Consider the following 25,726-nt stretch of genomic DNA (forward strand, 5'->3'; position numbering starts at 1 on the left):
TGTGTAAGGAGATTTGGGAGAAGTCTCCACTCCAACATCTACCACTACTGAAAACTGGGAGCTGAATATTTTTACTGCTTGGTTTTGCCTCAGACACCTAGTAGTTGTACGAATTAAATGATATTTTGTGATATCCTAGAGTTCCAGGACACGATACATGTCAATGATAATATATTAAGTTATCAAAGCTTTTTGTATCCCAGATTTCCTGCACTCCTTTTTGAGATATTATTTACTAACCACGATTTTTACATTTTCTGTTATTTGTAGTGCTTTTAATTTCTAGTTCTGAATGTTTAGCTTCTCTCAAAAAAAGCGTATAAAGAATTTCATTTTGTCTGAGGGCTGAGAACACACTTTGCCCACCATGTTCGGGTATTATTTTCTGTATGTAGAGCAAGAACGTGATTTGTTCACCATATTTGGATGGATAGGAGAGGTGCACTTATTAGCATGGTGGTAGCTGCACTAGAAATTCTCTCTGCTACTTTTCTTAAATATTTTGTTAAAAACTACGTGACTTGCATAACCCTAGGAAAGGGCAGGACAGATCATATGTGCTACCATATTACTTTTTTCTTAATGAGTCCTGGTAATTGCAGTGAGGGAATTCATTCCCCTTGAACAGCCCAAACCTCTGACTTTGGGAAGGAAGCAGCGTTAGAGATACTTAACCTGCCATTCCATGGCACTCCGTGTGTGTGTGTGTATACACACATACAAATGTATATACATAGAAATATATACATACGCATGCATGTTTGGGGATTGAAGGACACCCTGCAGGACACCCGGCCCTGAAGGGACTAGGGAGTCAAACTCAAGTTTGGCACCATGATAAAATGCTGATATAACCTAATACTTATTTTCTTAGCTTTGAGCAGTTGTGGACACTATGTGATGCATTGTCAGAGAGGATAATCCAAAGTAATGAGGTTGAATGAAATTGTATAATGTGCAGCACAGAACCATCTCAGTCTCTGGTACAGAGAAATGAATGGATTAGTGGCCACCGAAGAAAAGCCTGAGGGTTCTTTTGGTTTTGTTTTTAATTTAAAACTAAACCTTCATATAAAAATGTATCATGAGTTGTTAGTAAACCAGTTTGTAGTATTGTATTGTATTGTAGTAGTAACTTGTTTCCCAAGCTTAACAATGCCAAAAGTGTTTTTCTGAGTTGTACTGCTTTTCATGGCTAATAATTCATTGCAAGCTTTTGTCAGGTACGTAGTCTGGGGGGAAAAATAAAAAAGTCTTTTTATTGATATTCTGTATATTTTTATATGTGTACCAAATACTTTAAATTATAGGTGTTATGAAATTAAGTTGGAGAATCACATTTTTTAAATGTGCGAGCACTGTTTCTAGTGCAGAATGGTTTACTGTGTTCTAAAGAAACCGTGCAATTCATAGAAGGATCATGTTCATGCTCATGATACGAAACGCTGAGTCACAGCTTTCAGTATTTTAACTGGAAGATATCTCTACACTCTGTTGCTTTTTCCAGGAGTTGTTGATATTGGCTTTCTCTGTCTGATGAGAAACACTTTTTTTTTCTCTTTGAATCAGAAGCTTTCTTTGCATATGAAAAAAAAGAAAGGATTCTGTGAGTAAGGTTGGTTCTATTTACCTGTGGGATACTGAACATATTTTCTTTTTGGAATGTCACTCAGCTATTCTGAGAAGTTGAAACATGCACTTAGAAAAACAGGTACTTAATAGACACAGGAAAAAGAAATAGCAGGGTCCTTTAGTGGACAAATATTTGACGGTTTGCCATGCTTAATTGCCTACTAATCTTGCGTTGCGTGGTGAAATAACAACCATGCAGACTATGTACAAGAGCAACTATTGTCTGAGAAGCTGAAAATAGACCAGTTGATCAATTTACCACTTGTAATTCGAGCATCGGGGTAGGTATTTTCAGGGACCTGATTTTATAATGGCCTTTTTCTGTTCTAAACGTTTGTACTATTATTATGTCTTGAGGTAAAGTGTATATTGTGAAAAGATAAAATGCAGAGTATGGAGCTCTCTGTCCTCCAACAAAATCTTGAGAAACTGAAGCAACTTTTTATTTCCTGATTTCTATTCTGGTCAGATTTTCATGGGCTCTGGGCTTGGCCTCATTGCTTCTGTCTCCTACTTATTACTGTGACATACAGTAATTTTTCTTAAACGTATGCAGAATATGCACCTGCTTAGCTTTCTATGCTGGAAATATATATTTCTAATACTGTGTTGAATTTTACGGCTGCAAGGACGATATAGAATAGCTTCCTGAAATAATCTTTCGAGGTCCAAATCATCCATTCTGGTCTGTCTGCAGGAATTCCCTTTCCATTGAAACGTTTCCCTACCCACCTGTTTCCACTTCTTTCCCTAAGAAAAGGAAAGTTATTACATAGAAAGAAGAACTCTTCTGTTTGCTTATTACTGCCAGGGCATCCCCTTGTATGCTTCTTGAGCCTAGTAGCAACACTGACTGTGCTTTAGGCTTCTTTTTCTTGCACCTTGAACAATGGAAGTCTGCATTACACCCAGGAGTTCAAAGTCCTTTACGTTCTGATTTTCAAGAACAACGGACTAATTCAGAGGTTGGTCCATCGCTCGCATGCTTCAAAACCTTAACCAGCAGGATGAAAATTGACTCGCCATAACGGCAGCCACCGGTAGATTAACTGCTCCCCTTGGGGTGCACGCACGGTGATGGACCTGAAGCCTCTGGGTTCCAGCAGGCTCTTTATTGCAGGTGCATTGAACTCCCGGCGCCCGCTGCACCACAGCCATTAGCATCAGCCAGTGCGGAGCAGGAAGGCCAGGGAAACATGAAATTAGCAGACGTGTCCCACTGAGAGATGTTTTCTGCTCTGCCAGTTAACAACATGAGGACTGCAGGGTAGGGACTGTCACAGAGACTGTGCTTGAAATGGCTTTTGGTTGCACGCGGGATGTACAGATAGGGACTAACAGAGAACTTGGCGCTGATAGTGGGTTACTGGGGGTGCTTTTTTGGTGAAAAAGTGAATACATTCCTGCCTGTTTTGCTAGAACAACATTGACCTGATATCCTGTTGCAGGCCACAAACTTTCGATGTTCGAACCATTGCATGTGCAATTTTCGGTACTCCATCTCGTGCCCATAAGGAGGAGGGCAGGGCTGAGCCTACGTGTGAAAATTAGATTTGAGGCTGATGTGCATGTATGAGATTTTTAACACCTGGAATTCCCAGTTACACACAAGTACCAGTAGTTCGAGACCTTCACAGTTTGTCATAGGCATTAGGAGTACCTTTCCTTTTTTTAAAAAAAAAAAAAAAAATGTGGCTTGACAAGCTCTGCATGTTTTCATATTGCTTTTCCATATTTCATTCACACTTTGAAGACATCCTGAATGTTTACTAGTGGTGCAGTGTCAACTGAGTGCTAATTTGTCGTTTCTCAGCTTAAACGGACTTTGCCTTCTTCCAAATGTGCTTGCTAGGGTCAGCGCTGACCTGGATTATCTGTCCTGGCAGCCTGAGAGCGCCCACCGACACTTAACTTCAGCAGTAGCTGAATATCGGGGCTAATAACCCCACATTTTAATGCCCACGAGCTGTTCTGTTTGATTGCCAATGGTCACACAATGCACGTACCCTTGTCTTGTCAGATGGAGCATGATTTTGCCAATACCCTAATTACATTGTTCTGACAAAATGCTCATTTCTAGCTGCCTGAGGATGTAAGGATTAATGAGTATAGCAAATACTATTTAATAACTGTTAGAGTGTGGGAATAGGTTAGTTGCTACAAAATCCCTGCCTGATATTCACATTTAGTTATATGCAAAACGAAACATAGGAATCCCTAGTAAGAGTAAAAAAATTTTGACGTACCTTTTGCATCATCATGTTTTTGTTCAAAATGGCAACATTAGTTTCAAAATTTTCAATGTAAAACTATAAACTAGTGAAACTAGAAGAAAAATTGGTTAAAAAAACTAATTTAATTGCTCTGTGCAATTTTAGAATTTTTAAATTTTTAAATTTTTCCTACTTTGCAGTCTATTGATATAGTTTGAATTTTCTGTATTAAGCAAGGTTTTTTATTAAAAAAAGGCATTTCATGCTTTTTGCCTGAAAAATAGTTAACTCATTTTTACATACTCTAGTTGAAAGAAAATCAAAGTTATGATAAGCTCTCATTTTAACTTTTTAGAAGTTGTTAGTTTTTCCTTTTGAGAAACTAGAGTCAAATACTGCACTTTTATTTCAGCCCAAACTACAGTAAAAACAGTGATATATTTTTCTTGAGATATAATTGATTTAGAACTGCAGGATGTGGCTCTTTGGAAGGAAAAATAAGAAAGTGTTGCTATTTCACTAGTTAGAAACTGGAAAGAAAGACTATTTTGTATGAAAGTCTCAGAGGGAAATCCGAAGCTAATGAAATTTCTCAGGTTGCAATTTCATTTTTTTTTCTTTCTTTTTTTTTTACAAGAGATGTGGCAGGCAGGAATTGCTTAGCCTGTAAGCACCCCTCAAAAGAGGAAAAACATAAAAGTGCTCTTAGGCTAGACTAGAAAAAGCGAACTAAAATTTTTTCTTTCCCCCTTATGCCTAGGCAGTCTGGGAGAATGCTAACCACTGGTCCCTAGCCGCGTATCTCAATTTCTGACCACTTATATTAAAGAAAAATCCCCATTTCAGAGAGAACAAGACTGTGTCAACGTAGAGAATACCACACAGCATCTTAAAAAAAAAAAAAAGGTAAGGAAATATTTTTCTGCTCATCCTTTAACGCTGTAAATTATGTCTTCATTTAACACTTCATTAAATTGAAGGCAGAAGTGAAAATGTAGATAATAATTGAATACTAAAGTACTTATTTTAACATGCATGTTCTAACTTACAAGCAGAAAAAAGAAGCTTTTTCATATTAAAGGAAGAATGTAATACATATGTTACTGTAGTTAAACTATTTTTTGTGTAGCTTTTGTGTATATTTTGGAAAAAAAAAACAAAACCAACAAGTACTGCACACAACAGCAAATATTTTCTTTCATTTCAACCACTGAAGTTATTCTTAGCATGCAAAGATTTATGTAGTCTCCGGTCTACCAAGCAACTCTCGTTTTGCAAAGACAGATATACAGCGTGTTTGTAGGATGCTGCCACTGGGAATTGGTGCTAAGTAATAGTGCACCATTTAGACTTTTATCAGAACAGATCCACACTGGTTTCTTTTCTGCCAGGTTTTGGATTGATTGTTTATTTGTAAAATATTTACAACTCTACTTCCTTAGATGCTTCAATTCTAAAAAGTACTGGAAGAAGCTGAAAACAGTTAAAACATACTGTACTGTGCATGATTCCTCTGAAAGTGGAATGACAGCAGCAGAGGATTTTTTCCATTCAGATTTTCTTTTTTTTTTTTTTCCCACTTTTTTGGGGGGACCTATGAAAAGCACTGGAGTTGCGAGTGATAGATAATAATGTGGTCCCGGGGCAAATGTGTTTATCAGTGACTTCATCTGTGAATGCCCTACTCTACGCTGCATTTCCATAAAACTGGGTTCAGTGTCCGTCTAATGTAGAAGTACTGTCTGCGCTTTTGCACAAAACAGTATGGTTCTGTTATTCAAAGTTATTTATGTGGTTTAGAGAATCCGTCCTGTCTAACCAATATCACCCTGTAAATCAACAAAGACTTAGTTAGCTAAAAGTCCTGCCTTACTGCTGAGTGTCTTGCCAAAATGTACACTTGACTGGTGTGTTACGTGGCAAGAGCATGGATGATAGGCAGAGATTGACAACTCTTCAGAAATGACCAGCTGGAATACCTTGGCTTGTTGTTAAGAAAAAAAGGTTCTGTTTTCTTGAGATGGTCACAGTCATGAGGACATTTTTTCTGCCATAAAAACCTACTACAGCTCAGCTGAAGGTACACAGATGTTTTTGAAATACCGATTTGTGAGATGTTGGTTGTTAATGTATTATGGGTAGGAATCTTCTTTTTTTTTTTTTTCAAACCAGTAAGATACAAAGTGTGCCACCACCAATGGAAAGTGCTCTGTGAATGCAGGATGCTCCCTATCTGCTCTCCCTAACCTTGTATTTCCATGATGCTGGTGTGTAAGGATTACAGATTCTGAGCTATCTCCTGTTTCCTTTTAATAGACTTCATTTTTTCATGCAGTATGGCAGTTTTCAAATAGCATATTTTTTACTTGGCCAAGTAAAATACAATACCCATTGGCTTAAAATACAAAGATCCATAGAGTTATCTATGAGAGTGGTCAGTTACAATACCATCTCCAGACTGGCTTATATTAATTCCATATATAAAGTATGCAAGACATATTTCTGTGTAGAATTTGTATATAATTTTTCTTCCAAGAGAATTAAAGCTATCTTTTTCCTATGCGTACCCGGTGTTCTTTCATAACCCACCCTCATACCCTGTTGTTAGGATATTCTGCTTTTCTTCTGCAGCAAATAAGACCAAAACTTTAATAGTAAATAATTTGTACTATGAGTAGAGACTTTGCTTTATGATAAGATTCTCCTTGTTGTAAATCATTTGTAAATGTCGTGTTAGTCAATCTTTGAACAAGTTCACTGAAGTGAATAAAATCACTTGTGTCTTTCTATTTTTTCTAATACATACAATTTTTTCCAGCTCATTCTACCATTTCACATTTTCTAGGTTAAAATGCTTACAGCTTCAGACTCATATTTATTGTTGACCCTATCCTGCTTCTCCGGAGGCTTCAGTCTTCCTTTAAGGCACGCTTTCTGTTTTCATTCTTCAAAAAAAAAAAAAAGTGGAAGAATAAGGACTTTGTTCTTTTATGTTCTATTAACGTTTCTGATCTCATTTGTATCATCCAAAAATGTTTTCTCCCTTTATTCCATTGATTTCTTGTTTTCCTTCTTTTGCCTCTCTTGTTCTTTATGTTTAACGAGTTCAGATTTATTTCTGACAATAAGCGATGACTATAGATACATGTGATCATGTTCTTTCAATCAGTTTTATGGAAGTACAAACTGCAAGGATTTTATGAAATGAGTCACTGTGCAATAACCAGCTATGCAAATAATCTATTTCCTTATTTTAATGAAGAAGAGGTCCTGCCAAGAAGACAGAGACCACGGTTTAGTCAACATTATGTTGTGGCATTTGTTCATGATTCATTTTCTAGATTTCTAGACTTTTTTTTTTTTTTAATGTTATACTTGCAATGAGTTTGAGTGATAATTAAAATAAGCCTCAATGTGAAAAGTCCCTTGATTTGTGAACCCCTTACATATTATTAATGAATTCATTGGAATTAATGAATGAATTGGTTGTCTTCTCAAATTTAATATCACCAACCACGAAGTCTTTCACTGTAAAAGGATTCTGATTTCATACTTTTCTGCAGCTCAGCCTTAGCTTGCTTTCTTGCAGAACAATGTCATGCCCTCATTCTAGCCCAGTGCTGAAGTGACCCCACGCACCAGAGAAAGCTGCTCATTTAATCTGCCGTTTGCTCAGCTGGTGCCTCTGGCCATGCAGGGCTGGGACCTGGGACAGTGGCCTCTAGAGCTCTGATGAGTGGTTCTGTGCCCACATCACGTGGGAAAATCAGCTAGAAAACTCATCTGTCCTTACTACAGCCATGTCTGCCCACTGCATGCCCCCCCCCAGTGTGTGTCCTACTTAGGAAGCACCAATTTCTTTGTCTCCTCCATGACTGAGGAAGAACAACCAAGAAAGAGGACCTGAGAGTTACAGCAATCTGAAATTATGTTCACAGTTCCATGGAAAATATGTTCTGCTATGCAATTAACTGATTAGTTCAGAGTTTCACACTGCCTACAGAACTTTGCAGCAGGAGCTGAAAACTCAGGTGGTTAAATCCATCTTGCCAATCATGCACCGTAAAAGTTCTACGGATTTTGATGATCTGAAAACTAAGATGTAAATATCAAATACTTCTTTCACATACCATTTGGGGAATCTACTGGTTGTCCGTATTTGTCTCTGTAGCCAACACATAGGGAATTGGAGGGTACCAACCTGCAAGTCTAGGTACTTAGTCCTCCTCTTTCTAAGACTTGTGAGATTCGTGCCTAATATTTACCAGGTTGGCAACCTGTAAGCTTTTGGGAATTGAGAGGGCTGGATTTCTCTATTATTACTGGCAGGGAAGTGAGAGGGCAGTAGGTAGAACTGTTGTAATGTGGAAGCTACACCCAACAATTTTGGGATCTCCAAGAGAGCCTGGAGAGAGTGAAGCAAATGGCACAAGCTCCTATAGAGACATTTCCTCTGAAAGGTAATACTGTCACGGTGAAGAACAGTGTTTCTTGATCGCCTTGCTTTGAAATAATGGTAAGACAACTCTAAATAAAACAACAAATGAACAAAACAAGTTGCTGAGTCACATTTTTCATGTTCCTTAAGCCTCTCAATATATAACTTCACTAGTTAACTTCCACATCCGCTCTGTTTTCCCAAGAAGGTACCCAGTATGTAAAAATTTGTCTTGATAATTTTGCAAGAATAGGGTTTTTTTTTTCTGCTTTTACTCCCCTCAGATAAGCTGGATGGTATAGCTATGTTGAAATCAGAGCAGTATTTATGTTCAGTCTCCAGATGCCTATATGGTTTTGAGTCTTTGTACTTTAGATACAGAGTAAGATATTTAGAAAAATGAATATACTACCTTCTAAGGCAGAGCTAACTTTTGTGAAATGATTTGATTGCAGCAGTACTGCTTGGTTCTAATTAAATATGTTTCTTATTTTAATTACCAAGTTAAAATTGGAATTGAGGTTTTCGTTCCTAGTTAGATTGAGTAGTTCCAAGCAAGATTTCCACGCTCACCAGAAGTATTTTGGAGCAACTTATATGTCAAAATGGGGCCCAAACTGGGAAGTTTGACTGGTTCTTGCATTTTTTCAATGTATTCAAAATTGATTATGTCAAGTAATTTATTTTTTTTTTTTACAAGGCCAGGAGACATTTGAAAAAATTTGCAAAATTTAGATCAGTTTCTGTTTGGATTTTAATTTTTGTGGTCCTGCTGATGACAGGAACTTATGCAATTAATCCAGGTTTAATTAATCTGTAGGTTACATTCTTTTGATTTCTTCTATACTGAATTCTGAGAGAATATCACTGAAGAGTACTGTGGGCAAAAGGCGATCTATGCTTCCTCTAGTACTTTTAGAATTGGGCCAAAGAAAGGATTCTCTGCAGTTATTTTTTGTATTGCTGCCCCTATGTTAGAGTTTTAAAGTTCAAATTTGGATCTTAAGAGTAGTCAGGGACTCAGGTTTGTAGGTTTGGGACAGGCAAAAACTGTCCCAAATCCTGATTTGACTTTGCTAAAGTGGTGTTAGTGATGCCCTGCCCTAAGCGTCTGGCAGTGGCAAATAATCTTAGAAGTTCTAATTCAGGAAAAGAGAATCACGTGTTCAGTTTTTATATGATTTAGCGCTTCCTTGAGCTGGAAGCTCATTATAGCCCTGGGCTTTAGTGGCTGACTAGGATGGAGAGAGGTAAAGCTCTTCGGGAAATTCTAGAAGGAAAAGACGCCCATGTAGATATCAGAGCTAATTATGGTACGGCATGTTAAATTCAGTACTGGCAATGGACTGACTATCTGCTCTGTATTCAAAGATTTAAAATTCCCCGTGGTCTTCCTCCCCTCCGTCTGAATGAATCTCTCAGCTGAAATGCAGCTCAGAGACTCACACAGCTTTTAAAAAGCTGCCTGTACATACTTCGCTATTTTTACTTTGTGGTTCACCGCACTCCCTGAACTTCTGGGAGATCTGCGATCTCCTGACAGGCAGTAGGCAGAGGTGTCTTCAAGACAAGGTCCTTCCTCAGCTCCATCATCTCTATCATTAAGTAGAAAGGGGAGCTGAACTCTCCTGTCAGGGTTGGGTACTGTTTTCCGCTGCAGGGTCCTGCTGAGGTTGCTAATTTTTGTTGATATACCTCAGGACAGAACAGTGCCTTATAATGCTGTTTCGTATCGTACTCTTTTTCCATATTGCTTATGTTGTTGTCTCAAAGTAAGACTTCTTCCCCAGAAAAGAATGGTTCTGGAGGTGAAGAAAAGTATGAAAAATATTTAACCCATAGGCAAGTTTCACTGAAAAACCTCTTTAAGGCCTTTGAGCTGTTATTTTAATCTGCCTATATGTTTTACAGAAGGACAAATGCTGTAATTTTTAATGGTTATCTTTTCAAATCTGGAAGATATCATATGCCATTATAATACTTTTACTGCCTGTGTGACATAGGAGTATCTTTCACTGAGCCCGTTAATGTAGTTGTTTATTCCTTGGAGAAACTTCAAATATGGAAAACATGCAACTAGAGAATGTAATTTGAAGAAAATTGTTTTCTGTAAAAAGGTTTCATTGTACTTCTGCAGCATTCAGGTAGCCAATACAGTGCTTTGTACTATAATACTGTTTATTTACTGTTTTATACAGCGTTCATGTATGGCACTATTTGTTTATTGTGTTAAATAGAAATACTGCAAATATTATTTAAAATATTCATTATATAAATATATAAGACTATTAGTCGTTTCCATGCCTAATCAGAGGAAGGAATACAGACAGTAAGATGGAAAACACGTTCTGCACAATGTGACTTTCTTATTACAGGGCTCTGTGGTTCCTTGGAGGTGTGACTTACTGGTGCTGCTGCACTTTGTTACGAAGCACAGCTATAATTTTCATATATTAATGATTTCATAATGTAATGACTCTTGTACCCACACAATACTGCTACTGCACAGATCCAAAGAAGCCTAAAATATAAGACATTTTACAGCAAGAACAGTAATTTAAAAACAAGGGAATCTTAAACTTTTGTTTGATTTCAAAATCTCAGTGGTTATATAAACGTGTTGTGCTGTACTTCTTGTTTCAGTAACATTTGAAAAAAAAAACCAAACAAAAAACCACCAACAAAAAAAAATCCCACCAAAAAACATGGCTGCAGCTGAAAGGGATACTAACCAAAATATTCACTCTGAGGTACTGGGTACTGATGATTCAGGTACTGTAAAAATAAGTTCATTTTTTGGTTGTAAATTAAAGAGACAGAACACATTTTCATTATATTTACAGAGGAAGCCTCTTCCTGCCTCAAAAAATTACTGTAAAGAAACTGCTTATGCCTGTGTCTGAAAATTGTAGAGTTAACCATGTTGCTCTTGCAGTTCCTTCCTACTACAGATGGGTCTCCCAGTGTTTTTCTTAGGTGGTCTGAAGTGTACTTGATCACTTGGGCTAGAAAGTTCCAGGTATTTGTATAGGGAGTCTAAGTTAGACATTTGTTACAGCAGGATTTGATTTAGTGGGTTTTCGCTTACTTCACTTTCTTTTTTTCTTTTTCCCGCTATTTCAAGCTGTAGCAATGTTCAGCTTAATTCTGGTATTCTGTGAAGGAAGAGTTTGAGAAACTGGCTCTAAGAAGCCATACTGTATTCGGTTGATTTTGTCTTTCCTCTTTTAAGTATAGGACTGTTCATTTCATTATATTCTTGTCAAGGTGAACATTCTTGCACCTCATATCTGCACCCAGTTGTTTAATACACTTTATTGATAAACTTCCTGATACTGAATCTAAACTTCCTCTGCCAACTTTTGGTCCTAGAAAACACTTATGGCCTCCTAAACAGCCCCTACTCCTTTCATTCTTCTACAGTCTCGCAGCAAAAATCAACAGTTTAGTACTAAGATACAAAAACATCTTTAAGGATGCAAAATATAATCATTTCTGTTCCCAAACTTGTGGGATTTCCTCTGCTAAGCTATAAAAAGAAAGTTGCCATAAGGAAATCTCCAGTGATGGAAAGGAATTATGGAAAACTAGATCATAAAGAGGAGAATTCTTTTAGGTTCCAGTTCAGGAAGTTGCTGGAGGATAAATTACGGGCACAAGTTAGAACACAGGAAGTTCTGTTCAAATACACGGAAACACTTCTTTACGGTTCAGGTGACAGAGCACTGGCACAGGCTGCCCAGGGAGGCGGTGGAGTCCCCTTCTCTGGAGAGTTTCAAGACCCGCCTGGATGCAGTCCTGAGTAATGTGCTCCGGGCAATCCTGCTTTGGCAGGGGAGTTGGGCTAGATGGTCTCTAGAGGTCCCTTCCAACTCTGAAAATTCTGTGATTCTGTGAAATTAAACTGAATTCCTCAGTTGGGGTTTTGGTGTCTCAGTTGCGTACATCATCGGTGAAAACAATACCATCTGTATATTTTACTTTTGCTGAAGTGTTACTAAATAGGCTGAAGACATCTTACTTTTTTTCCCCCTAGTCACGTTCCCAGCTGCCCTCATGGAAACTAGCGCCTTTCTAAGGAACCTGGCCCAGCAATTTTAGAATTAACAGACCAGATAGCACATTTTAAAAGACTGTCACATGAAAATGAAAGGCACTCATCATCACCTATAGCTTAGTAATTTGTAACTCCTATTAAGTACATAAGGGAAATTTATATAGCCTTTGTGATGTCTATATGAAGCTGTAAATGGACAAGCCTACAATTCAATCAGTTGAAGGAGAGTATGAATGAGGAGATATTGAACACTCTTATTGAAATCTTAGTTCTAAAAGGCATAAAACATTTCCTAAGAAGACTGAAATGCCTCTTACTCTGCAAAGAAATCAGACCTATGTTGAGCGTCAGTTACAGAAGCAGAAGACAGCAATGCTTTCTCTGGCTTTAAAGGGTTTGTAATCTATACTATCTAAGTAAAATCGAGGCGGGCAAGATCATCCAAGATCATTCCACCAATGGTGTTGGTCATATTAGTGCAACAGAACAGTCCCAGGCTATTGACCTTTTCTATGAGTGTTTGACTCTGCTGGTGGCAGCAGGGTATATAAATAGTAGAAAGATTTTTTGAGGGAAAGACTTTGTTGTTTGTATTAAAATAGATGTTTGAGCTAATTATGGGTTAGGTGTGGGGATTTTTAGATGTCTTTCCCTTTAGATGCAATTTCTCCTTAAGGTTTTAAGAAGCTTGGAAGGGCTGTGTAATGGCAGCTCTTAGGAGTTAAAATACTGCTGAAAGTTGCCCTGAGAAAAGTCGTCATACAAGCTCATGAACTGCCAATTTTCTGCTAATTTTGTGACCTTGACTTCAGAAATCCCCAAATCCACAAGGCAGTGATTTTAATCTTTATTTAGGATTCACATGTAGCTAATCTTGTTTAAATCCCCTCTGCCTCCTTCTTTTCCTCCTGTCGGCTCTTAATTCTCATCAGTTTGCCTTAAAGGCCCGGGGTGGATGAGTCAGTGATTCCAATCTGTAGCTGCTTAGATACCAATTCCCTTTTAGGGACAGCAATATCATGCTTTAGCTCAGTAGGCAGTCATGCTTTTTGAGCAATTTTGACATCCAGAACTTTCTTTTACTAGACACTGACTGCTGCACTCTTCTCTCCACTTTGGGAAAGCACGTTCTGTGAGGTCTTTCTAAAAACAAATAAAACAACCCCAGCTCTTGACTGCGCAGATATTACCTGTCCAGTGAATGTTCAGCCTGGTTTAACCTTGTGCTGACCCCTCACTTTCCTTTCTTCTCCACTCGTCAGTTGTTCATTCATCTTCGGTCACCTGGCTGTGTACCTCCTCGCCTTCCGCCTCCCACCAGTCCTCTCCTCCTCCACGCTCCCAGGGAGCTCCTAACACCAGCACCGCCAGACCTTGTGGCACTGAATTTTGCTTTTGTGTGACTTGACAGTTTGATGGGAAGCTAATACCGTCTCTCTCCCTTGCTAAATAAAGAGACTGTAGGCATCTGGAATAAGAAAGGCTGAGAAGCCAAAGTGCCTGGTGAGAAGGACATCTTCCGTGCTGCCACCACAGCAGCACCTGAGTGCTCCAGCAGGCACAAGATGCTTTTGAAGCACCATAAATGCCACGTTTGCTCCGTGCTCTGGAGCTGCAACCACACACTCAGATTAGGTGTCTCTCGCTTGGAGGGGATGAGGAGGGAGGGAATATTTTTCTCCCTCCTTCATTCACTCTTCATCTATAAAGCCAGGAGAAAGCTGAAAGGGTAAAACATGATGGTATTGTTCTGTGTTCATATTTTCTAATTGGCCAAATATTGAAAATGCTTCTGTCTCTTTAAAATGGTGTGGTATTTTGTGCTGTGACTACTACTGAATGTGAAGTTATTTGAGTGAGCAGAATAACTTCATGTGTGTTGAGGTGTGAGGTGACCTCATTATTCCTAAATCTGTTCCTGTTTTGTAGCACTTCTTATTCAGCTCTACTCTTTCAGCTGCTCGAGTGTTTTTATTTCTGCTGTGGTTGTGTAACAGAATTTTTTGGAAATGTCAAAATCACCGCAACATAAGTAGGTTGGTTGAGCCAACCTGGTAGAAATTTAGCTGCTCATAGATAAGACAATAATGGAGCAGGATCAAACGGGGTTTGTGGCTTAATAAGATAAGAAGCGACGCTTGCCAGGTTTTACTTTGGTGCAAGGATGGTGATTAATATGAGAGATGCTTCTTTCCAACAGAGATGTCTGGTAAAGACATTCAAAAATGCCCATTTTTGTCTTTGCTTGCATGAAATCAGGGCTTCAGAGAGGTGTTGTGTTGAAAACTCTGGTAAACTGTGTTCCCTCTTTGCCTTCAGAAGAGCAGGTGGTGGGGAGCGCTGGGAGGCACTCTGCAACCGGTGCTCGCTCCGGGGCAGAGGTGCATGTCCCTGGGGGAACTCTGCTCCCTTCGACCCTTTTTGGTTTTGCTGCCACTGAGGACCTTGCTGTCGGGATGGTGTATCTGGAAATGGGGCACCTGTCCGCTAGCAAGGAAACCGAAAAATTATTTCTCAAAGTTCGCTCAGTGGGAACCAGGCAGCCTTGCTGGTCAGTTTAAATAGAGTTGGTTTGAAGAAACAGATTAGAAGGGGATGACTGTATATACCATTGCAAATGCCATATATTGTTAAATTTCTTATGCTAACTGAAGAGTTTTTGTTGGAAAACCAGCATTTAAGGGACGAATGAGAGACGAGTCCAGCTCTGTTACTTGAGAGCTCTCTTTATAGCCTCAGAGTAGTTCCTGTGAGACGTGTTTTGTCTAAATAATATATCCCCTCTTTTGTATCATTAACCACCCTTCAGAAACTCCCTGGCTTCCAGCGAAGTGGGTTTTGCTTGATTCATTGTCTGTCACGCTCTTTTACTTGATTTCTCTTACTAGCTTCAATATTCTCCCCGACCACGTATAGCTTGGAACACTTGAGTGAGGTGGTACTCTGTGGGGTTTCTAACCAGCAGGTAAGTTTTCTGAGCAAGTGTGTTTCCTGAGGTAAAAATCTGGTGCCCGTGCCAAATCTGTGGTTGCATTAACCTCCAATATCTACAATTGCGTATGACAAGGTTTTAGCAATCTCACTGCCTCGAGTTCCCATCGTATCCAAAAGAGGTCAAGATGAAATATGAAGTCAGCTAAGCTGGCAAGAGGGGGCAAACATTTCAGTTTGGCACCAGTGGATGGCATCACTGCCAATGCAGTGATTTGAATTACTTAATTATTCTCCACAGAACAAAATGTAAGAAGAAAACAACCACGTGTGCCTAAATTTTTGTTGTATTTGACATGAATTGGAGTTGTTTGGGGAATAACTGGGACCTTTTAAATGTCTACACCTTTCGACTATTAAAACCTATTTTCATGTGACTCAGTTGAAGGAAACTTTGTTTTTCCCTTTAAACTTTGACTTCACAGAGTTATATTTTGCCACTTACCTTTTAATCCTCTTTCTTTTAATGTTTTGATGTGTAAGAAAAGCTTGTGTTTCAATTTTCATCCCTGCTTGAACAGAGGAGGGCTGTGGCGCTGGTGGCAGGCAGTTTGGGTGTCACTGAGATAACACTGACATTAGGAAGTTATAGGGAAAGTGGTTTCTACCTCTTCATCATAGGATTGTCCACCATTTGGCTTCATGCCTGTTGTCTGAGTGATGCTGCTCCTCAGCTGCCGTTAAAAAAAGTCTTTTGATAACCTTGTGTGATCATTAAACACTGCTAATCATCCCCAGCTAGCAGATTGCTTCATGGTCATTCATGCATCTCCAACCTTGACGCTAGATTAGATAATCTCTCTAAGAAGTACCTCTTGACACCTGTGCTTTTCAATATCGTAATGTTCATCTGTTGGTCTTCAAGTTGGATCTCAGTCATGGGGTTTGAAATGATAAAACTGCAAAGGACTTGAATAGCTGCAGAATGTGCTCAGGGGAGCGACCACAGCTGTGATCCACAAAGCGTTTGCTCAGGTAGCCGTGCAGCCTTTCTGATGGTCCTGAGCCCTATTGTAAGCTCTGAATTAATCCTGGCTTGCTGGCTATCAGGAGGGATCCTAGATCTAGTGCAGGGCGGCCAGAGGAAGGTTTGGGGGGGGGGGGTAAATAAATTTATTTGCTGCAGGGAATCTTGTTCTTGTCAGCTGCTGGAGTGGAGGAAGCAGCCCTTTTAGATGGGTCAAAAAGCCACATATTTTTTCAGAGCAGAGTAGTTTAATCTTTCTATTCTTCTTTTTTTTTTTTTTTAGCTCTTTTTAATTAACAAAGAAATTGGGTGAAAGCCATTCTCTTGGCTCCTGAGAATGTTTCATTAATGAAATAAAATGTATCCCTAAAGAAAGAAGTCGCTAAAGTCATTATTGCACATAAGTCTTGATATATCTGCCAAAAAAAAAAATCAGTGTGAGATATCTCAGAGGAGCGGAAGGCAGGAGCATATTACTCTCAAGTTTTTTATTTTATCTTTTCTCAGTCTCAGTTTGATCCCATTTGCCTGTGTTTTGGGGAAATGATTCTATGTGTGTGTATTTCCAGTGCTTAGCAAAATGTGGCTGCTAAGCAGCTTGGGATTCTTAAATGTTTCTCAAAATAAACTAATAATGTGTATTTAATTGAACTTATAGAGGAAGATTTAAGAAATTGGATATTATTGAATGCAGTACATGAAAAACAGTAATTAAAATTTTCCTCTGTTAAGGGCTTTACGTTACTGACTTTAAAAGTCTCTGTGACTGAGATGTAAGTGCTAAGGACCTCTGTTTAAACCAGAAGATAACCATAAACTTCTCCGGTTTCACATTCAGAAAGTAAAATCTTTCTCTAGATCCGGAATTTTATGAGAAGTGCTTTTTGGTTTAAACATGTTCAGGATATAAAGGCCTAAACGTAGCCACTTGTTGCTGATCTTTGGGTAAAACTTGTAAGACATGATTTTCAACAAATGCCGCGCAAGAACTGAAAAGACAGCATTAAAACATGTATTTCCTGTAGAGGATTTTACTGTAGTGTAAACTCCTCCATTCCCAGGAGTTTTGAAAGCTAGACCACCCATTTGGATGCCAGACTACAGATCTGGGAGCCTAGATTTACAGTATAAGGGTATATTTTCCCTTAAATCCTGGTTGCAAAGATCTATTCGTGGAAGACTGACACCTCTGCGAAAGGAGCTACTGGAGCCATGGGAATTTTTATCCAGAGCACAGAGAAGTACTGTAGTAGGCTTTGGCTCAGCCTGTGTTATCCGAGAACTGCATAATGAAGTCCTTTTTAGGTTTTATATTCAAAAGTTTATGGCTTTCTAAGAGGGATTTACATCATTGTTGCATCTTTTATGACAATAATATAGGCTGCTTAATGCTTGTCTCCGTTTCATGCTGCTATAGGATGCTTCGGAAAACACTAGTTACTGGCACAATTTTCCTTGGGAAACTCAGCCTGTGGGTTTCGTGGTAGTTATTGGCATGAAACTGATCTTGTAAAGTTAAAAACACGGATGATAATATAATGACCAGTTTTTTTTTCTGACTTTTTAAAAACCGCTGCTGTTATTCATAGCACCTGGCAAGAGTTGCCTAGTATTCCAGGTACGCCTTGTTGCCCTTGTGGAAAAGGTAAGCTCTTTTTGGCTTTATAGCTGGGGAAGACTTGAGCAAAAAGCAGTTATATAAACTAATGTACCAAATTAATATCGCATGAAAGATCAGTCGGGGAGGTCTTAGCTATCAAGCTGAAATCACCTTGGCTCTTGCTAGTTAAAACCTCCCTCAGCTTTTTCCACAGGGAGAGTGTTAAATAAAAACAGGGTGCTGAAATACGTGCTCGGCTTGATTTGTAAAGCTGTTCCTACAAGCTTCCTATCGTGTTACCATATGTCCTTCCCTTAAAGACGACAAAAAAAAAAGCCAAACAAACCCTTCTCTTTGGTGATTTCATGGCTTTTGTTTCTTCCTCAGAGAAGATCAAGTCTGGAGTTTCTCTGACTTCGTCTGAAATTGTAGGCATGATCAATTTGTTTAAGAAACCTTGTAAGTACTTGACTGATTCTGTAGATTCTGGAGCACATGATGTCCTGTCATTCGAAAGCTCACTGTTAAGTTTTTGTGGCTTAGTCTGGAGTACTTTCAGCGGGGAGCTGGCTGAGGGGCGAATGTGCTGCGCTTATTGTTTTGAAGCAGGAGCTGCTGCTAATGTGTGTGCTGCTTTTGTCCATTTTTATGGCAGTCGTAATACACAGCGTGTGTGTGAAGCGGAGTCGGTCCAAAGCAAAGAGGTTATTCTGGTTTATGCTCATTGCAGGTAACTCCCTGTGGCCTCACGGGGAGCTACCCACACCACTGTGGGAAACTGGACTCCTCCCAGGGTGTTTTGTGTCAGATGCTGTGCTTTACTGTGCCTTCTGAACTGGTCATTTCAATTGATGAAAGTTTAGAATTTATGGACGAAATTTTTGAAGTAAACGGAAAAGCATGTGCTCGCTTAGCATCATCTGGATTATTTTCCAAAGTTGTCAAAAAGTTTGCTACTTCTAAAGTTTACTACTGTGGTTCTAATTTCAATAGGTTTTCCTGTGTTAGTTGTCAAATATTGTCTTTCAGTTGCACTGATACTAATTTGCATTGTTTCATTTTTATTTCTTGCATTGGATTTGCAGTGATTATTTGACAAATTCAGAATCTATTTGAGTTAAGTGATGCAAATGGACTGAAGCAGTATTAAGTTTGTACCTCTGTGTCACTACCAAGCATGCTATCAAGCAGTGGTGCTGGATTAACGTGGTGTCCTTCTGTTCACCTCTCTGTTGGTGGGGTTTGGCTGTTTTGGGGAGGGGAGGGGGGAGGAGGGTTTGGACGAAGTGTTTATAATGAACAAGATTTGCTTTCAACATGAAACGATGTTTAACATCTTCACATGACAAAAGCTTTAGTTTGTTTTCAGGTTTCCTGATTATTTGTCTATTCCAGTTCAGAAGTAAATAGTATCTCTGTTCCCACTGGGTTGCATGGTGTTCCACATGAGCCTGCGCTGCTGAAAAGGTATTAAGAGGGCAACAGGCTCTCGCTTGATTCACTAAGTGCCCTTCAGAACGAGGCGTGAAGTCGCCCTGTCACTGATGGTCAGGTCAAATGCTCTACCAGGGACCGACAGGAGAGAGGAAGGAATGTGAAAAAAAGCCTTTACTTCTCAACAGGCTACCTAATCGGCTCTAATTATAGATTTAAAGGATGGAAGAAGTAAGGAGACTTACTTTGCATGCACTATTGATGGAATTCATGTAGGAAGAAGAGACACAAGTGTTTGAAATACCTGGCTAGCTTTCTGGTGTCATCTGTTAATAATTCACATGGCCCTTTCATTTGTGTTTTGTTGAGAAAAACAGAGTAGGCTTGAAATATAAAGAAGCTCTTAACTTCCTTTGTGAAGGAGTGGGAGTACAGCGTGTCCATTCAGTACAAAGAAAAGAATTTACTTGTGTGAAGTTTTCAGACTTTCTTAGTTTTCTTTTTGTAAGCAACTTCACCAGTGGCACTGTGGGAAGGAAACTCTGCTTCTCATGTGGCTTTTACACTTCTGTTAGTTATTATTAGTTAAGTCATAACTGAGCTGCAAATGTCAGATGCAGGCTTTCCCAGAATTTGGTGCCTGCTTTTGTAGAAAACCACTTGGTACGCAATCACCACCAAATAAAATGGTGCATCACTGCTTTGTCTTACACGGGGTTTTGTGGTCCATCACTGTACAGTACTACTGTAAAGAACTAAAAATCCCTGGCAGCCAGCTGGGGGGGACGAGTCTGATTCACTGTCATGTGAGTCTTCTCTGAAAGAGGGCGGCTTTCTAGGAAACCCGTGTCCACGGTCGCTGCTTCTTTTAATAGAAAAAGGATTGGCTAAATAGATTGGGTTTCTCAGAGGGTGCCTGTGTTTCACAGGTAGGTTTAAAAGTAGAAAGGTAGAGAATATCTACAGTTTGCCAACCTCCTAGCTGAGGTGAGTGACGATAATTTTTCATGCCTTGGTGGTCTTGGTTGTAGAACATGCTTCTGTGCTAGGGCTTTTTTTTTGCCTTTGTTGCCAGTCCCTTTTCTGTCTTAGTATGTGCGATGGTTTCTGAACTCTCGCCCACAGCACACTTTCTGTCACAAAATGGATAAAGAGAAAATTTTGAAAACATTATGCTATTAAAATCTTGTTGGCAATATCTTACTTGGGATATTTGTTTGTTTATGGTTCTTTAAGACGCGTACAATTTACATGAGAGATAAGTATGACTTACCTTACTTCTGCATAAGTATTAGCAGAACTCTAAAACACGCTAATGTGAACACAGGTGATGTACGCATCCATAAGTACTCTAGATGGGATAGCAATGTTTTTTATACGTGGAACATGAGTTTTTAATAGCTCGTGAGTGGAGACAGCCACTAATTGGCTAACCCAGTCATTTGCAGCAAAGGCATTCATTATCTTTGTTTTCTAAGATTTCTTCCTAGTTCTCTTTCAGAAAAGTTGGAATGCGTGGTCTGACGGCCTGTCCTCATGGGTCAGGACTGAATTTCAAATTACTCCTCTGCTCCTTGAGCAAACTGGCTGCTCTTGGAAATGTGACACTCAGTGAGATGGAATTCTTGTCTGCACCAGCCTTGCCATGCCTGCATTCATTTTTCCTAATTACAAAACAACTTACACTTAATGACTTGCAATTAATCAGTACCTTTTGCTTTGCTACGCATATAAAATAATACTTTCAGTAAAATGTTTCATGAACTAATTAGAGATGTCAACCCAGTGTAGTTGGGAGACTTCTGTCCTCCAGTTTACTGGTATCTTATTAAATAGTGAGATTAAAATCTTGTTTTCTCACTCCAAAGATGTAATCTCTCCACATTCTTCTTCTCCCATGGCAGACTACATTTAATTCTTATTCTGGAATGCTGTTTCCCTGAATGATGTGTCCTCCTTAGCCTGGTCCCATTTCACAATATAGCCTCCAGTGGGGATGACCAGCTGCTCCGTGGCTACCTTTGTCCCAGCTGACTACCCCAGTGCTGGAGGATAATAAGAGGCTGACTCTGCAGAGGATGCTCCTGAAGAACTGGTAGAAACAGACTTTACCAGTCTGGTGGCATGGTCCAGGAGGGCAGGGCAGAGAAGCACAGCTATTCACAGCAAGGTCAGGTCCTCAAAGCTTACGAGCTCTGGCACGGAGCCCTTTCCAGCAGAAGACGGCAGGGTCCTGCCAGGCTGCCTTGGTGGCTATGCCCTTGCCCATCAGAGCCTCGAGGGGCTTACAGCTTTTCCCCACTGTGGATCTTGAAACAAAACCCAACATGTTTTCAGTAAAAAAAAAAAACAACACTAAAAAAAAAAAAAAACCACAAAGCAAAATAAACCCTCTTCCCCCTTCAATTTGGGCTCATCCTGCTGGAGGCCAAGTAATGCTGGTGATGACTCTTCATAAATTACCCAGGACCGATTTCTCTGGAGATGCTCCCAGGGTTCCTGTCGCGCTGTGAGGAAGCACTGTGTTTCCACCACGGCTGCAAAGGGCGACCATGTCTTTGGGAGAATTTGTTTCACTGGCGGTTCTGAGGGCAGTTCTTGTGGCAGATACTATACGTAAACAAACATTTGATGTTTCTTCTTCTTGTCCTTCTCTGAGACGTAAGGTCTTGCATGACTTTTCACAGCCATCCTTTCTGCCCTCTTCCTCGGTTCTGGTTAAGTTTCAGATCCTTTGGTTGAGAGGCTTTCGGCCTCTTTTACAGTGATGTGCAGCACAGGCGGTGTCCATGCAGGAACGTGCTGCCTGAATTGCTGCCAGGCTGGAACGCTCACCAGCCGGCGAGGCTTGCTGCTCGGTATCGGTGGCACGGACGTGCACGTGGCCAAGGCACCTCCAAGAGGAACAGCTACAAGTAGATAACTGGCTTCAGCTTGTCTCCAGTGTCCCTTCCCACTTTGCTCTGAACGTTTTATTTAAATAAAACTGGGGGAAACACTTCCCTGTGGTTTTGGAAGAACTTTTTAAGAATACAACAATATTTTTGCTAGCAGCTCAGATCATTTTTGTTACGAAGTAGTGAAATGTCCTTGATCTCTTATTTTCTACTTTTTGGTTCAGTGGTTACCCAGATACTATCCACATTGCCTTGCCATTCCTGGATCTTTAGGATAAAATGTAGGTGATGCCCTTACAGGAGTCTGTCTACCAAAATCAAACACACTTATTTGAACACCTTTTAGTCACATGTTTGACTGTGGTTTCTGAACTAACGCCTTTGAAGTCAGTAGCAGCTGCCCTCCTATTAATGAATATGCATATAGAATGCCAGGTAGTTGTATGTATTCTTTCCAGGTTTTTTTTTTTTCCAGATTCATCAGTGATCTGCAATATGTAAGTACACGGTAAATATAATGTACAGAAATGTAAGTGTCTGTGCTCATCTTCATTTAGCATTTGTTGGAATACTAATAAACCAGTGAATTCTTAGGCAGCACAGCAGATGATTTGTCACTGGTTAATTTGCAGTTTATAGTTGAAATACTTAAACTCAAACCTGTTTGTGCGAGTCAGTCAGCCAGAGAGCAGATATACACAGTATTAACTGGGACTAAACAAAGCGTCTAGAATTGCATTTGCCCAGAATAGTGTTTTCTGCAAACAAACTGTGAGCAATCCGTATCCTGGCATATATGTCATGCCTCTACCATAGGGTTTTAAAAAGCTGATAAACGAAGCCAGACTGAAAAGCAGAAGATTTGGAAGGAGATTGTACTTCTTTTGAGGCACAATCATATCTCTGTCTCCTATTTTGTTCTGATGCGGTGCGGTTGGATATTTTATGGTTTGGCTCCAAATAATTTACAGCAGAAAAGAAGGAAAAGGAGGAACTGGTGTATCTCCTGCGACTGAGATGTACCATCTGATGAAAAAACCTGGGGAAAACGTTGCTCTGCATTGACATTACAATGTGTTCTTGCCCCACAGCTGGCAACTGTGCGCCAGAGTACACAGCTGCCATCCAGCGTGACCTGGACAGGCTGGAGAGCTGGGCAGAGAAGAACCTAATGAGGTTCAACAAAAGCAAGTGCAAGGTCCTGCACCTGGGGAGGAAGAATGCTAGGCACCAGTATAGGTTAGGGGCGGACCTGCTGGGAAGTAGCTCGGAGGAGAAGGATCTGGGGGTTGTGGTAGACAGTAAATTATCCATGGCCCAACAATGTGCCCTTGTTGCCAAAAAGGCCAATGGAATCCTGGGCTGCATAGGGAAGAGTGTGGCCAGTAGGTCGAGGGAGGTCATTCTCCCCCTCTACTTTGCACTGGTGAGGCCACAACTGGAATACTGTGTCCAGTTTTGGGCTCCCCAGTTCAAGAGGGACAGGGAACTGCTGGAGCGAGTCCAGCGAAGGGCAACTGAGATGATTAAGGGCTTGGAGCATCTGCCTTATGAGGAAAGGCTGAGAGAGCTGGGACTCTTTAGCCTGGAGAAGAGAAGGCTGAGGGGAGACCTTATTATGGCGTACAAGTATCTAAAGGGTGGGTTGAAGGAGGATGGAGCCAGGCTCTTTTCAGTGGTTCCAAGTGACAGGACGAGGGGCAATGGGCACAAGTTAGAACACAGGAAGTTCCGTTCAAATACACAGAAAAACTTCTTTACGGTTCAGGTGCCAGAGCACTGGCACAGGCTGCCCAGGGAGGCTGTGGAGTCCCCTTCTCTGGAGATTTTCAAGACCCGCCTGGATGCAGTCCTGAGTAATGTGCTCTGGGCAATCCTGCTCTGGCAGGGGAGTTGGGCTGGATGGTCTCTAGAGGTCCCTTCCAACTCTGAAAACTCTGTGATTCTGTGACTGGCATTATTCTTTCTTCCATATAATGTGCAAGACTCAGTCTTCAAAAGGGAAGAAGAGGGGATGAAGGGCTGGGAGAAGCCTGAGCTTGTAAATTGTGCAACGTTACTTTCATATAACTGACAGTGCTGTCATTTCGCATACCTAAATTAAATGGTTCTTTCTTCTGCCTGTCCTGGGTGGGTGTTACTGCACATATGGCTTTTGGGCTTTAGCTTTGCTGTTTAAAGAAGTATCACGATTAGCACAGTCATTTAGAGCATCAGGATTTTTCCAAAAATGCAGTAGAAAACTTGGTATGGGGACCTAGGGATCTGACAGAGGGCCAACACAGAGCACTGGAACTTGAGGGTGGCAGAGCACTGGCACAGGCTGCCCAGGGAGGTGATGGAGTCTCCATCTCTGGAGACATTCAAAACCCGCCTGGATGCGTTCCTGTGCAACCTGCTCTAAGGTGGCCCTGCTCTGGCAGGGGGGTTTTGGACTAGATGATCTCCAGAGGTCCCTTCCAACCTTATGATTCTATGATTCTATGACTGTTGTCTTCACATAGGACTTTTGGCTATAAATGCTAATTTTTCCCTTCTGTATGCCATGATTAAAAAGACTGCCCACAATGCAAAGCAACAACTACTGTTGTTTCCATACTCACACTTCACAAATCTTTCAGAAATGATCACATGAGGAAGGCTTCAAGAAGCACAACCTGGATTTGCTTTGAGATGCTTTGCAGTATCTCAGCTTCAAAATGCGTCAAGGAAAGAGAAGCGTGCATCTCTTGAGGCTAGTTGGTCACATAACGGAAACTGATCATTTTTATAAACTCTTCTTCTGGCTTGTTTATTATTTTTGTACTGTTACAATTCTTTCAACCTTGCATGTGCTGCTGTAACACTTGGCTGGTGTTTTACAGAGATGGAAAAATAGTTTCTGCTGCTTAACGCTTGTAGCCTAGAGAAATTAAGAATAGGGAGAAGGAAAGTAAAAAAAGTTAAAGCTAGATGAGTACTCACCTCTTTCTTCTGCCCCCACCCCTTTCCCATGTTTGCTCTCTGGCATTTCTTTTACAGTGATTGCTCTGGAGCCTTGAGTTTTGCAAGCAGACCAGAGGTATCGGGTGAAGGAGTGTTTCATGCAGGGTGGCAGGAGGCCTACGGTGCCAGAGGAACCATTAAGAAAGGGAGCAAAATGCAGTTTGGTCAGCATGGGCTTCCCCTGCATCTCATTATGAACTTCCTTTAACTGGACAGGCAGGGGACCAACTCCTGTACCAAGCTGTTCCCAGGGATCCAAAGTGTGCTTCAGCGCCTGGGAAACAAGTGCTCAGAGCTGCTGAAATGGACTCCCACATCCATCCATGCTTGACAGCTAGATCTTGGCATAGGTAGGATGAGGGGTAATGGCTTCAAACTGAAAGAGGGCAGATTTAGAATAGGTATTAGGAAGAAATTTTTCACTCTGAGGGTGGTGAGGCACTGGCACAGGTTGCCCAGAGAAGCTGTGGCTGCCCCATCCCTGGAGGTGTTCAAGGCCAGGCTGGATGGGG

The 25,726-nt window shown here is 40.4% G+C and overlaps 1 protein-coding gene across 1 annotated transcript in view; it reads left to right on the forward strand.

The window, feature by feature from the left end:
- Positions 1 to 4,728: 4,728 nt before the first annotated feature.
- The window catches only part of CRACD (capping protein inhibiting regulator of actin dynamics), a gene marked incomplete at its 3' end in the record, with an annotated part of 75,048 nt that continues 54,050 nt past the window's right edge, over positions 4,729 to 25,726 (forward strand). The window contains exon 1 of the mRNA XM_082482829.1: positions 4,729 to 4,751. The remainder of the gene's footprint in view (positions 4,752 to 25,726) is intronic.

The sequence above is a fragment of the Vanellus vanellus genome (genome assembly GCF_965231255.1).
Source record: "Vanellus vanellus genome assembly, chromosome: 4".
Taxonomy (NCBI): domain Eukaryota; kingdom Metazoa; phylum Chordata; class Aves; order Charadriiformes; family Charadriidae; genus Vanellus; species Vanellus vanellus.